At 43.8% G+C, this 14,986-nt stretch overlaps 1 pseudogene across 1 annotated transcript; it reads right to left on the bottom strand.

Annotated features, from left to right (window-relative positions):
• Window positions 1–1,609: 1,609 nt before the first annotated feature.
• Window positions 1,610–2,456, bottom strand: LOC307100405 (protein YIPF5-like; annotated as a pseudogene). The gene is made up of 2 exons: window positions 1,964–2,456; window positions 1,610–1,725 (listed from the first exon to the last, which is right to left on the bottom strand). The product of its transcript is annotated as a protein YIPF5-like (transcript).
• Between the last annotated feature and the right edge of the window lie 12,530 nt (window positions 2,457–14,986).

Here is a 14,986-nt window from a genome sequence, read left to right as displayed (position 1 = left end):
GAGGTCGCATATGCCCAGGTTGGGACTCGATCCCCAATGGGCAGCCGATCGATGATTCTCTCTCACCATTGATGTTTCCATCTTTCTCTCCCTCTCCTTTCCTCTCTGAAATCAATTTTAAAAAAAAATTTTTTTTAAAGAAGAAGTAGGCTGTACAAAGTGGCTTCCTTGCAGAGTACAGCATGGAAAGGGAGATGGAAGAAACTGCACAAATACTGCCTCATCCAAGTGATCAAGGTCAACATCAACAATGATAAGCCATGTCAATAGTCTGTAATGAAAATGGCACTTTACCTTTGTGGCTTTCCTCCCCAACACACATAACCCCAGTCTAATGAGAAAAAAACATCAGAAAATCCCAATAGAAAGACATTCTGCAAAATATTTGACTAGAATTCCTCAAAACTGGCAAGTCATTGAAAAAAGGAATGTCTGAGGAACTGTCAAAAGCAAGAGGAGCCTAAGGAGACATGACCAGACATGACCACTGCACAACGCTGTATCACTAATTGTAACAAATGTACCACGCTTATGCAAGGTTTTTTAATTAATTGAGACATTTTAATAAATAAGCCTCAAATATACTTTATATTGATAAAATGCAATATTGAAACTGTGACATTTTAAAACCTTTTTCAGAAAAGGTTAGTGGTTTTCTTTTTTCTGGGAAACATGGAGATCCAACTCTGAGCATTAATGTGGCTAGTCTAGGTCACTACGGTCTAGTTAATACTAATATCTAAACAGCTGTTCACATTTCACATGTACTATAAGGCAGACTGTGCATTTCTGTATCATTGAATTTTAGCAAAAATTTCATGAGATAATGTAAAGGAATGTCAAATTTTGGAAGTGCAAACTCATAAACCTCATTGGGATCACTTTTTTGCTTGGAGTGCATCTGACTTGAGAATACAGGTGATTTTCTTTTCTAATTCCTTGGAAAAATATTGCTGCAATAAGTCTTATGTCTTCTTTACTATGACTGGGTTGTTAAGAAAGATTATCAGCTCTGTAGTTAGTTTCTCATAGTTGATAAAAATCTGTCAAAAACATCATAATATAATTTGCAAGGGATAAAGTTGTTTTTCAGCCCTAGCCAGTTTGGCTCAGTGGATAGAGCATTGGCCCGCAGACTGAAGGATCTTGGGTTCAATTCCAGTCAAGGGCATGTACGATTGCAGGTTCGATCCTGGGCCCTTATCAGGGTGCATGCAGGAGGCAACCAATTGATGTGTCTCTCTCACATCGGTGTTTCTCTGACTCTCCCTCTCCCTTCCACTCTCTCTAAAAATCAATTGAAAAAAATCCTTGGGTGAGGATTAAGGAAACAAAACCAAAAAAAAAGTTGTTTTGCAAAGGCTACAGGAACAGGAAAGAAATAGCATTTCTTATTTGTATAAGCACAAACACTTAAACTAATAATACTGCAACTAAATCCAATATATTATTCAAAAGTTCTATAAAAAATTTATTTCCACTGCTCCAGTACACAAATGTTAGATCTGCATAAGAGTTGCACTGCAGCAATTTGCTGGTCCAATTTAAGAGTTGGAAGTTCTTTTAGTGTATTTGGCCCAATGATAGCCACATCCCAGATAATTTCAGTTCAAAAAATAGAAACTAAGGCAAAGACTCCATATAACAAAGCACAAGAATATGTTACTAGAAGTTGTCCTTCCATGGCTAATGCAGAAATAAAAATTTTGGAAGCAGCCCTGGCCGCTGCGGCTCAGTTGATTGGGTGCCTTCCCATGCACCAAAAGTTTGCTGGTTTGATTCCCAATCAGGGCACATGCACGGGTTTCAGGCTTGATCCCTCCCTGGTAGGAGGCACGCAGGAGGCAGCCGACCAATGCCTCCCTTTCGCACATTGATGTTTCTCTCTCTCCCTCTCCTTTCCTCTGACTCTCTAAAAATTAATAAAATTATCTTAAAAACATTTTGGAAGCAGAAAAACTACACCACCCCATAGTTCCAGCAGTGAGAATGATTCCTACCATGCCTTGCAAAGAAAATACTATTGCAAAGCTGGAAAGTAGGATCATGGGAAGAAGACAGTATCCAAGGACACTTGCCACACAACCAAATGTAACACCTGTCATAGTCATTACGTTTAACAGACAAAACATTCCTAGACATCCAATTGCATTGATCCCGCACACATAGCCAAACTGACTTTTGCCAGCCATTAATGGGGTGGCTCCAAAGACAAGGCCAGACACCACAGGCCCTGCCAGATCAGCCTCATGCAGAATGCTGCCATCTGCTACTTTTAATAGAGCTAACACAGTTAGTGGGGTTTTTTTTGCCAGATGTGGTCAAAATTGATACCTAATTCTTCTAACAAAGGTGGCTCACCCTCAAGGTTGTTTCCACAGAATAGCTGAGGTGTAGTGGAGTAAATGTCTGAGTTGGTGGAAAATCTGCCCGGTGTATGGCTGCTGTGGCTGCATTATGCCTGGAGGGACAAATCGGCCTAACTGTGAGTGGTCATAACCAGCACACTGTTTGCTCTAGGGTCCTCCTCTTCCTCCCTCATCATAGGACGGCTGTGGGTGCTCATCGACGCTGTAACTTGTCTGGCAGAAATCTGTGTTTAAGTTATCAAAGCCTGACAGTGCAAATGTCCAAACACTGGGGCGGCACCGTAGCTCCAGCAGCCCGAAGGAAACCCCAGAACTCAGCGTAAGACCCTGATCTGGCCCCTGTTGCTGTGTCACAGGCCAAAGTAATTCAGATGTTAATAATAGAGGAAGTTAGGTGCAGGGTATATAGGAACTCTGAACTATCTTGACAACTTTTTGGGAAATATAAAACTGTCCTAAAAAATTAAGTTTATTTAAAAAACACACACACAAATAACTCAATTTAAAACTGGGTAAAAGTTTGACTAGACATTTAGCCAAAGGAGATATATAAATGGCCAGTAAGCATATGAAAAGATGTTCAACATTCTTAACCTGTAGGGAAATGCAAATCAAAATCACAATGAGATGCCACTTCACACCCACTAGGATGACCATAATCAAAAGATAGACAATCACAGGTGTTGGCAAGGATTTGAAGAAAGGGGAGCCCTCATACACAGCTGGTAGAAATGAAAATTGTGCAGCACATTTGGGAAATAGTTTGGCAGTTCCTCAAAAAGTTAAACCTAGAGCTACCAAATGACCCAAGAATTCCCTCCTAGGTATATACCCAAGAGAATTAACAAATGTGTGTATACATAGAAATTTGTACACCAATGTTCATTAAAAGCATTATTCATAATAGCTCAACAATAGAAACAACCCAAATATCCATCAACTGATGAATAAACAAAACGTAGAATACTGTAGTGTGGGGCGCGGCTACAGTGTTTTGGACAGGTTCAAACCTCGGATTAATTAGGGCACAGTCCTCTCGTGGCCACGTGCAAGTCCCAGCTTGGAGGGCAGAGCCCTCCCAGCACAATTATAGCCAACAGCTATAGTTGTAAGCTTGAACCTGTGGTCCGAACACGTGGCCCCACGTGCCTGAGTGATAGAGTTCAGGTGCATGTACTGAAGGATTGAAACCCACGAGAATGTTGTAAACATCTTGACCATGCCCTTACTTTGCCTCGTGGGAATCTGGCTACAAAATAAAGACACGGCTGGTGGGCGCTGGCGCTGTCTTTCCCTGAGGAAGCAGCGTCCCACCGAGGCCCAGCTTTCATTCTCTTGTCTGTCTTTTCTAAGCCTTTCAGCCGCCCCCACTCAGGGTCACCCTTGGCCGTGCCGGCGCAGCACACTGTAGCTATACAATGCAATATTATTCAGCTATAAAAAGGAATGAAGTATTAATACTAGTAAATGCTAATACATGGGTGAACATTGAAAACATTATGCTAACTGAAAGAAACCTGACACAAAAGGTTACATATTGTGTGATTCCATTTCTATGAAATGTCCAGAATAGACAAAGCCATAGAGACAGAAAATAAATTGGGAATTTCCAGAAGCTAGGGTGAGTGGGAAATGGGTAATGGCTGCTAGTGGGTACAGAGTTTCTTTTTGGGGTGATGAAAATTTTCTGGAATTTAATAGTACCACAACTTTGTGAATATACTAAAATCTACTGACTTGTACACTTACAATTAATAAGAAAAATAAGATTCAAGACATACTATAAACTGTCCTCAACGTTTTCCTCCAAAATAAAGAAGGAAGATGTTTTAGGTTACACGCATGCTATTTATAGAGAAACTAAGGCATCCAGTGGATGGCCAAGCTGCCGTCATGTTGATCAGCAGCCACTGGGCACCTGCTTTAGGCAGGGCCAGTACAAACCATGTCCCTAGAGAAGGGAATGCAGGAAAAGGCAAAGATTCCCTCCCTTCATTGAGGGGGAGTTCCAGGGTAAACACAGGTGATACCTATCAAAATAAAACAATTAATGAAAGCTGTGTTGACTTTGACCACACATTTAGGAAACAAGCTTATTATGATTGCGTGTATCTGACTGGCTGTTAGTACAGCTGAAAACATGCCATCTACCCTCAGTGCTCACCCTTTCTGTGGCTACTTAAAATAGCCCATTTCCATGGGCTAAGGCAGTGGTCGGCAAACTCATTAGTCAAGAGAGCCAAATATCAACAGTACAACGATTGAAATTTCTTTTGAGAGCCAAATTTTTTAAACTAAAACTTCTTCTAACGCTACTTCTTCAAAATAGACTCGCCCAGGCCGTGGTATTTTGTGGAAGAGCCACACTCAAGGGGCCAAAGAGCCGCATGTGGCTCGCGAGCCGCCGTTTGCCGACCATGGGACTAATGGAACAGAATACATACCAGATGCCGGTTTGAGCAACAAAGACCTACAACAAGTGAGGCTTTCTATGTTTTTTTCTGTCAAGTTCAAGGAACTAATGCTTCAGAGTCAGGTGTTTTGTTTTTTGGTGGTGGTGGTGGTGGTGGTGGTGTTGTGTGGTTTTTTGGGGGGGTGGGGGAAGGTCACCTTATTTTCCAACCATGAGGAAAACAATACGTTTGGAAAAGAGCAGAACAGAAAAGCTATGTAGGAGAGTAAAGAAGAGGATGCACGTGGTGTCCACATGAAGACCCTCTCACAGACAGTAAGAGATGGCAATATGTTTGACCAGCATTCGCAGGTGCTGGAGGGGAGCGAGCCCCACCTGAGGCAACCTCACTCTTTGGGAGGAGGGCCTGGAATGAGGCCCAAGCCAGGGAAAGCTCTCAGGGGAAGTAAGACGGTGAAGTCTGACCAGCATTCAATTGAGGCGGAAACTCTCTGATGATGTAGCTGTAATAACAGCCCTAATGTGTATCAGAATCCTCCCTGACCTGGGAAATGAAGTAACTGCTGGGTAGAAGGCCCAGGGGGTCGCAGCCATGGAAACCATCATACTCTTGCTTTCTCAAAACAGGGATGGGAAGAGACCGGCCCAGCTGTCTGTGGGGGCTACCTCGAAAGCCCATGCTGGGTTCGTCTTCTCTTCCACTCTGGTACAATAACCCCTGGATTCCTGCTCACCTGTCCTCTGTGAAGACAGAGTGGGAAAGAGAGACTCGGGAAAAGGCCTTGCATTCCTGGTTTCATTGGCAAAATACCAGGCATTAACCAGAATGTTGTTATGCCAAGAACTCAGAACGAAACTCTTCCCACATTCCAAACAGTGAAGAGAAGCTGACAGAGTAGAAATATCGATAGCTACATGTGTAACAAGGAGGATGTGGTGAACACCTGAGGTTTAGGCCTGCTCCATAGCCATTCCTCCTTTGGTAAGAACATCCTGATTTTCCTCTGAGATATACCACTTCCTCGTTCTTGATCCATGTGGTTCAGGGGGAGCCACCTCCAGCCCACAAAATACAAGAATGGGCATATGCTCCGGTGTAGCCAATGAACGCATAGTAATTAGTCCACAATGCCCAAGCTATACCAATGGGTCCCAGGACTTTGGCTCAGCTGAAGCAGTGAGCTTGGAGCTGTCAGAAGACATGTTCCCTAACAAACAAACAGAAAGCCCATCTGCAATGGGAAAAATGAGGCCAACAACAAAGGACAGCAGATCTGAAAGAGAAAGCCCTGGCAATATCACTTGATCTTTGATCAAGCTGTATCTGAAGATGAAGTTACCTGTAGATGTCCCAGATACATGAGCCTATTGATTATCGGGTAATCGGGCATTACCTAATAGCTGCACTAGATTACTTTTATATTTCAATGATACAAACCATGAATGCTATAAGATCTCAGTGGAAACAAAAATTGCCATAGGCTGGATTGACCAGAAAACTTCAAAGAGATGAATTTTATGCAGGACCCCAAAGGAAAAGGAAGGTAGAGAGGAAGCAGATTTCAGAAAGGAGGGAATGGTACCAAGGGGCGGAAAACAGAGCAACCTAGTCATGCTGAAATAGCAGACTTGCTGGGGTAACATGGTGATGAGCGGGAATCAATAACGTAAGCCTTTAGAGTCTAGTCAGGCGTCCTCAAACTACGGCCCGCGGGCCACATGTGGGTGTTTTTGCCGTTTTGTTTTTTTACTTCAAAATAAGATATGTGCAGTGTGCATAGGAATTTGTTCATAGTGTGTTTTTTTTAAACTATAGTCTGGCCCTCCAACGGTCTGAGGGACAGTGAACTGGACCCCTGTTTAAAAAGTTTGAGGACCCCTGGTCTAGGTTAAGGAATTTAAACTTAACCTTGTATTGAAGAAGCATGAAACTGAGCTCAAGGGACCAAATCAAGGTAAATATATTAATGAGGCATCATCTTGAAGATAATTTCCACTGTAGGGAGCTGTTCAGAATTAAACCTCTTAAATATTAAGGATTAGAGTAATTAGAGAAATATGCATAACGATTAACCACAGAAGCAGCATTTCAGAACCAAGAAAACCTACACTGAAGCTAGGAGACACCCCAAACAAAGGAACAGCCCAGGGCAAGCTCTCAGTGACTCAAAACCAAATCAAGTGCTTGTCCAATTTGCTTTCCCTGTTTCTTTTTTTTCTTCTTTCCATCTCTACATTTCCTCCTCCTTTCCTAAGACTATCCCTTCCACCATGCTTTCTCCATACCCTCTTTCTTTTACTCTCTCGTTCACAATCACGCTTTCATGCTCAAAAATGTTGAGACCTCACCGTCTCTTCCCCTCTGTTCCATTTCAACCCCCTTCTTTAGGCTCTTCTTATCTCTCAAAACGTTGATGTTTTATATCCTCCATGTTGTATTTTTTTTGTGGGGTTTTTTTTGTTTGTTTGTTTGTTTGTTTGTTGTTTATATGTGTGTGTAGAAAGAAAAATAGAAGTGTTAGTCTATGTGATTCTCTGGTTGTCTGGGGACAACAGAAGATACAAATGTCCCTTAAATATTTATCAGTCCCTCCCCCTAACTAAAATCGAGCAGAGGTGCTTTGAGTGAATGAGGAGAGAAGCATTTAAGGAGTTACTGAAGCCTTTAGTATCAGAAAAAGAAAATTTCCTTTGTCTATATTATTAATTCAAGACAGAGTTACTGTCTGTGTTACTCTCTGGGGTTGTTATTCTGTATTTCCTATTCCTAACTTTATTTATTTATTTATTAAACACATTTTTATTGATTTCAGAGAAGGGAGTGGGAGAGATAGAAACATCAATAATGAAAGAGTCATTGATTGTCTGCCTCCTGCACGCCCTTCCCCCCCCCCCTCCCCAATTTGGGATCCAGCCCGCAACCTGGGCATGTGCCCTGATCAGGAATCCAACCATGGCCTCCTGGTTCATAGGTTGATGCTCAACCACTGAGCCACACCAGCCAGGCTGAAATTTCTTCTTATAACCTCAATAACTCCAGAAACAAAATGCATATAAAGTCCATTTAGTAGATTATAAATAAATTTAACAGAAAGCTAAATTCTTTAATGAATTTGGTAAGTCTTTCTGGAGAGCCCGCTGTGTCCCGGGCACTGTGCTCAGTGCTCACCCTCTTCCGCAATCTTCACAAGATCCCCAGAGGCAGGAAGCATTATTGCCACTTTATAAATGAAAAGGCTGAGATTCAAAAGAACTAAATGATTTGTCCAAGATTACCCTAGTACGTAGCTGAGATTCAAACTGATGCTAGACCCCTTATAACCACTTTTTCTGCTCTATTTCACTAAATAGGGGTTCAAAAAGCAGAATCCATCTGAACAAGGCCATGTTTGTAATCAACAGTGGGAAGAGTCCTGGACTGAGCTCCAGTTCCAGCATTGGTTCTGCCCCAGCTCAGCCCAAGGAGGACACATCCCTGCTCTTCACTCTGAATTGTCAAGGTTGGAACAATAAAATTATTTTTCAAAAAAATCCATAAAAATCAATGCAGGGGATGCCACCTCAAACCATTATTTCAGTCCATGTGCTTTTTCCCTGACTGAACTTGATGAAGTTCCTTGTACCACTCGGGATCTTGGCAATGGAGTGCTTCTGCCCAAGTGCCCATCACACGGCTGGAAACTTCACACCCCCCTCGTGCCTGTAGTGCCATCTCTTCAGAGGCTTCTCCTCATCACTCTTTCTAAAGTTGGTGCCTTCAGACACTCTGTTGTAGCTTCCTTCTTATTGATGTCCTATATCTAAACCTAACTAACAATCACTTTATATGTTTACTTGTATATTGCCTGTGTTCTCCACCAGAATATAAGGACTATGTCTGTCCTGTTCACCACCATATCCTGCCTGGGCCAGGCATAGCACATAAGCAGGTGCTTAATCAGTATTTATTGAATGTAACAATGCTGCTCACTCAATGTCCATTGAAGATCTTAGCTCCCTTGGAGGTATTTTTCTAATGGAAAAAACAAAGCACCAAATGCCCAACAGGCACAAAAATAAACCTATTAGCATGAAAAGATTAAATAAAAAAAACAATTTACAGCCCTGGCCGGGTGGCTCAGTGGTTCATCTGTGGATAGGGTTTACGCACTCATAATAAAAGTAAATCCTAAATATTGACCAAGCCAAAATTATGGAGTTATGGGTCGTCTATTTACTTCCCTCCATGGAAGATGAGAATTTAGCTTTCATTTCTCCCGCTCATCTCCTCTGATAAAAATAAAAATGTAAGAAAGCAATCGTCTCCACTTTGTCATTCTTTTCTCACTGGCATGTCTCTGTCACTGAAATTGCAAGACAAGAGGACCAATGGCCTCTATATAAGTATACATACATATATAAACAAATTAGGAGATATAATAGAGGAAACAATGGATTAATGATTGAAATTAATATCATCAAAATGAGAAACAAATGAACATAAATGAGTCTGTGACTATGACACCCTGAGAACACATTAGTGTTTATGTTGTTTTCCAATTGAAAGTTCATATCCTAAATCTACCATGATTATAAAACCCAAACTGTAAAACAACTGACAGGTTCCGTTCAAAAATATTATTGTCATGAAAGACAAAGAAAGACTGAGGGACTATTCACAAGAGGGAAGTGAGTCATGACAACCAATACAATACGTGATCCTGGACTGGAACCTATAGCAGGATGGAAAACAGTTACTACAAAGGACATTATCGGGACAAACGACAAGTTGAACTATGAACTTCAGATTAAATAAGAGTATCGTATCAATTCTAAATGTCTTGAGTTCAATTATTATATTGTTTTTATATAAGAAGATATTTTTGTAGAAAATACACATTGAAGTATTAAAGGCGCATGAAAATGCAACATACTCCCAAATGTTCAGGGGGAAAATTATATATTATATCAAGAGAATAATAAAGTAAATGTGGCAAAATGTTGAAAACTGGTGCATCTGGGTAAGGGGAATACTAGAGGTCTTCGTGCTATATTTGCAACTTTTCTTTAAGTTTGAATTTTTTCTCAATAATTTTTTCCCCAATTCCAAACCCCAGAAGTCAAGCAGTCCCATCCACCTAAGTGGGGCCCTCACAAGTCTCCCTGTACATTTCCAACGTGGAAGTGCAGAGCAAAAAGTCTTTGTTGGAGTCTTGCCTCTCAAAGTAAAGGAGAGAAGGGAAAGGACGGAGCTCCACATCCCAATTTTTCTCCCAACTTATCATGTAACTCGCTCCATTCTGAAGAGAGAAGAAAAGATAGGGTCAAAGGCCAGGAGAGTTAGAGAAATCCCTCTTCGTGTAAACCTTGTGGATGAGAAAAAAGCATCCTTCCCCACTCTCTGCCCCAGCACAAGAAACAGATAACTCAGACGGCCTCTAGGAACAGGTACTAGATGACTGGATTGAAGGAGACCATGAACTCAGTTCCCTTTTGTATTTTCAAAATTTAAACCATGAGATTATATTCCCCATTCAAATATAAATAAGAATAAAATATACACGCATCTCCAAGTGATTCTGAGCAGATAATTTAGAACTGCAAAAATGACATAAGAAACAAGACTGAATTCATGTATCATTTGCTTCACAACGGGTGAAAGACATGAAATTTTACCTAATTTGATAATTAGAAAATTAAAGTTAAAAATTTTTTCCCCAAAAGCACCTACCCAGAAAGTATGACCTCTCGAGCCATGATGTTGGTCCTTCTGTATGACATGTGTTATTTGCCCATCCAAAGAACGTAGACAGGATTCAAGAGGGCAGCTGCCTATTGGCTTGTGAAGAAGCATGGCTCTAGAAAGGGATGCAATATGCCCAGTACACACCTTCCCAGCACCTGGGCTCATACAGAGTGGGCGAAGAGCCTCATGGGTGCTCTGTGTGAAGAGCTAGTGCGGCCCAACATTTATAATGTTTAAAAGAGGTCTTTTCGGGTGAGGCCACGCACCCCTGGGTCCGGGTGAGGCCACGTGCCCCTGGATCCGGGTGAAGCTGGATCCCGGGTCTGGGTGAAGCCGTGTGTCCCTGGATCCGGGTGAGGCTGGGTCCGGGTCTGGGAGAGGCCACGCGCACCTGGGTCCGGGTGAGGCCACGCGCCCCTGGGTCTGGGAGAGGCCACGCACCCCTGGGTCCGGGTGAGGCCTCGCGCCCCTGGGTCCGGGGGAAGCTGGATCCCGGGTCCGGGTGAAGCCGTGTGCCCCTGGATCCGGGTGAGGCTGGATCCCGGGTCCGGGTGAAGCCGTGTGCCCCTGGATCCAGGTGAGGCTGGGTCCCGGGCACGGGTGAGGCCACGCGCCCCTGGGTCTAGGAGAGGCCACGCGCCCCTGGGTCCGGGTGAAGCTGGATCCCGGGTCCAGGTGAGGCCGTGCGCCCCTGGATCCAGGTGAGGCTGGGTCCCGGGTCCGGGTGAGGCCGCGCGCACCTGGGTCCGGGTGAGGCCACGCGCCCCTGGGTCTGGGAGAGGCCACGCGCCCCTGGGTCCGGGTGAGGCCACGCGCCCCTGGGTCCGGGTGAGGCCACGCGCCCCTGGGTCTGGGAGAGGCCACACGCCCCTGGGTCCGGGTGAAGCTGGATCCCAGGTCCGGGTGAGGCCGTGTGCCCCTGGATCCGGGTGAGGCTGGGTCCCGGGTCCGGGTGAGGCTGCACGCACCTGGGTCCAGGTGAGGCCACGCGCCCCCTGGGTCCGGGTGAGGCCACGTGCCCCTGAGTCCGGGTGAGGCCGTGCCCCTGGGTCCGGCCGAGACCAGGCCGGAGGGAGTCAGACCTGCATTACCACCATTTGTCCACCATCCAGAGCTGAGGGGTCAGTGCCGACATGTACACATAAGGAACTGGTGGACATTAATATTGGGTCTCAAAAGAACTGTTGGTCCAGAAAGAAACTCACTACAGACTGATTCATTTGCCTGTCAGCATAACTATTATTGCTCATCTCACATTCAGTTCATATAAGTATATCTCTAGTGACACATGATCTCGCTCATTTAGGGGAAATGATGAACAACATAGACTGATGAACAAGAACAGAACCAGAAACAAGGAGGCATCGATCGGACTATCGGGCCTCAGAGGGAGGATAGGAGAGGGTGGGGGAGGGGGGAGAGATCAACCAAAGGACTTGTGTGCATGCATATGAGCCTAACCAATGGTTAAGTTCAACAGGGGGTTGGGGCATCCGTGGGGAGGGGTGTGGGATGGGAATGGGGGGATGAGGACAAATATGTGACACCTTAATCAATAAAGAAATTTAAAAAAAATAAAAAAATAAAAAATAAAAATAAAAGAGGTCTTTTTTCCATGCTCTAAGGGGTACTTTGCCTTGCCTTACAAACTGGGGTTGGTCACATAGAAGGGTGCCTGCAGGTGCAAACACAAATGGACTTGTGCTGGTTCCCACGTTGCCCTCTTCAGATTGGCCTCTCCTTTGCCCCTTGGGCACTGAACAAATGGAGAAACAGTTTGGTGGCTATCACTTTGACTCTGCTAGTTAAGACCAGAGAGGCCTAGATTTTAAGACTACTCCTACATGCTAAATATATACATTAGGTTTATTTATTTTTGTTAGTTTTCATACTCTTTTCTACTCATGTTTTGTATTTCCGATAGACTCCGAAGTGTCAGAGCAGGCGTATTTCTTAAATGGGTACTATAAATAGGTCATGAGAGGCAGCCAAGGAAAATGTCACCAACTCACAGAGGCACTGAACATAATGTTTCAAAAAATAATTGACTCAAAGTGCTTCCTTGCTGGGCATGCAAAGGCTCAGGCGATGATGAAAATTTTTAATGCACCAAATTCAAAAAGGACATTTAGGACACCCTGCCCTCCCTCTCCTCCTCGGATTTCCTCCCATGGAGGAACCAGCCTCTCCCTGAATGTCTTTGCTATATTTGAAGGAGTATTGTGTATATTTGGTTCTGAGGTTCCCAGTTAGGATAGAGAAAGCAGAAGAATAAATGGTGTGTCAATAAAGGGGTAAAAAAAAAGAAAAGGAAAGGGGTAAGAGAGTCAGAAGGTATAAAAGAAATAACAAGGGGTATTAAAAAACAAAACAAGCCCTAATCGGTTTGGCTCAGTGGATAGAGCGTCCGCCTGCAGACTCAAGGGTCCCAGGTTCGATTCCGGTCAAGGGCATGCACTTTGGTTGTGGGCACATCCCCAGTAGGGGGTGTGCAAGAGGCGGCTGATTGATGTTTCTCTCTCATCGATGTTTCTAACTCTCTATCTCTCTCCCTTCCTCTCTGTAAAAAATCAATAAAATATATTTTTTTAAAAAACAAGCACAGCCCACCTCTTCTCAAAAACACTGTAGCACAGAAGTGGCTTTGGGTGGCAAAGCACTGTCTTGGGTGGATCCTGTACCTACCAGGACCTCACTCTCCCTGGTAAGGAAGCCCCTCACACTCCATTGTAAACAGTGGCAGGTCCCTGGACCAAAGGAGTTTTGAAATAAAGTTTTCCATTGTCCTTGTGAAACGGAAGAAAAAAGAAGCAACGCAGTTAACTTTTTATGAAGCTGAAATTGAAATCTCCTTTATTTGGATGTTTTGACAATGAGAAGGAATATACCTGTCAAAAAGGACTCCTTACGTGTGACTGGGCCCAAATTCATAATCAGAGTCTAGCAGTGGCTGTTTACAGGTCTCTCACCCAGGCTGCATTTCAGGGAAAAACTACAGACTGGACTGCCACGCCTCCTACACTGTGTTCTTGCTGTCTGAGCAGACCCTTATAAAGAAGTTCCTGGAGAATTTGCAGCCAGGAAAGGCAGAGGATGCCTGTAGAATGGTAGGATTGGAGATCTGGGATGGAGAGAGAGATGTGTGGCCACCAGGACTAGAAGGTCAGAAGGAACCTGCACTGCACCAAGTCCGAGTCCCTTGTGGGCAGGCGTAACATCCGACTGTGGAAGGGAGGTCCACAGGGCTGCTTGCAGCTGGGGAATATAGATCTAAGTTCACGGCCGCAAGAGGCTGAGCCCAGAAGGGCGGCCTGAAGAGTTGCCCAAGCTGTGCTATGCCTGGAGGAGAGAAACTCACTTGTTTTGCCTGTTTTTTATTTGCTAAACCCAGTTCATAAGAGCTTTCAAATACAAACATTCACCCATGGCTGCAGTGCAGTGGAGGTGAGGATTTGTGGAGTCTAGGGAGAGGCTGTGGAGGAGAGCAGGTCAAGGAGAGGTGATCAGGAATCTGGCACTGAGACATTTCTGACACTCTGGAACTAAGCAGTCATTTTTCTCCTGAGGAGCCAGCCCCTCCCAGCAGCCTCAAGACAGCTGGTGCAGCCACACCCAGACTACACCCTGAGCTGTACAAAGGAAACATACTCTAAAGAGCCCTAAAGAGCCCTCAGGGACTGGATTGAAAAGGGGCATTCAGTCCCAGAAAGTGATACAGCATCTAAGGCCCTGTCAGAAACAATCCCTTGAGAGACTAAGATTGACAGCAGGCAGACAGCCCAAATGGGCACATTGGTCCAGCCTGCTTGCAGGCAAGGCTGTGGAGACAGACACAGCAGAGTGGTGGATCGCTACTTCAACAGGTGCTGACTACCTAACAGGAAACTCAGAAGTGGCAGACAGAAGAGTGTGGTCTTAAACCAGCCCCCATGCAAACGACACTTCACTTTTTTATCTTTCATTTAAAAAAATGTTTTTGTGGGGGGGTTTTTTTGTGTTTTTTTCTTCATTCTATTTTTTTATTGCTACTTTATTTTTCCCCACCCTTTTCTTCCCCACTTCTCCCTTTCATCCTGTTTTCCCCTCTCCTGTCCCAGCTTTAGTTTTTTCTTTCTTTTTACCCCTTGTTAAAAATTGATCTTATGTTTTATTGATGTGTTATTATTATCATAGTCCCTGTTGACTTACTCGTATACCTAATTTCCTCTCCTCTGCTCCAAGTCCACAAACCCTTCTCCTTTCTCTTTCTTCACTAGTCAATTTTTTTATGCTTGTTTTTCCTCTCCTTTCTTGTTCTTCTTCTAGTTGTTTCGTTTCACTAAAAAACTTAAAGGTTAAATCCAATGTCAATAAAATGAGTTCAAAACATATCATTATGATTAAAATGTACTTCAAATGAATATCAAAAATAACTTCACAACAAAATGGGAGCAGCTTAACAGGTTTTAAAATAATCCTTTTAAATTGCAAATGATGTGC

Source organism: Cnephaeus nilssonii, assembly GCF_951640355.1.
Source record: "Cnephaeus nilssonii genome assembly, chromosome: 1".
NCBI lineage: Eukaryota > Metazoa > Chordata > Mammalia > Chiroptera > Vespertilionidae > Cnephaeus > Cnephaeus nilssonii.
This window is presented reverse-complemented; position numbering and strand designations above follow the sequence as displayed.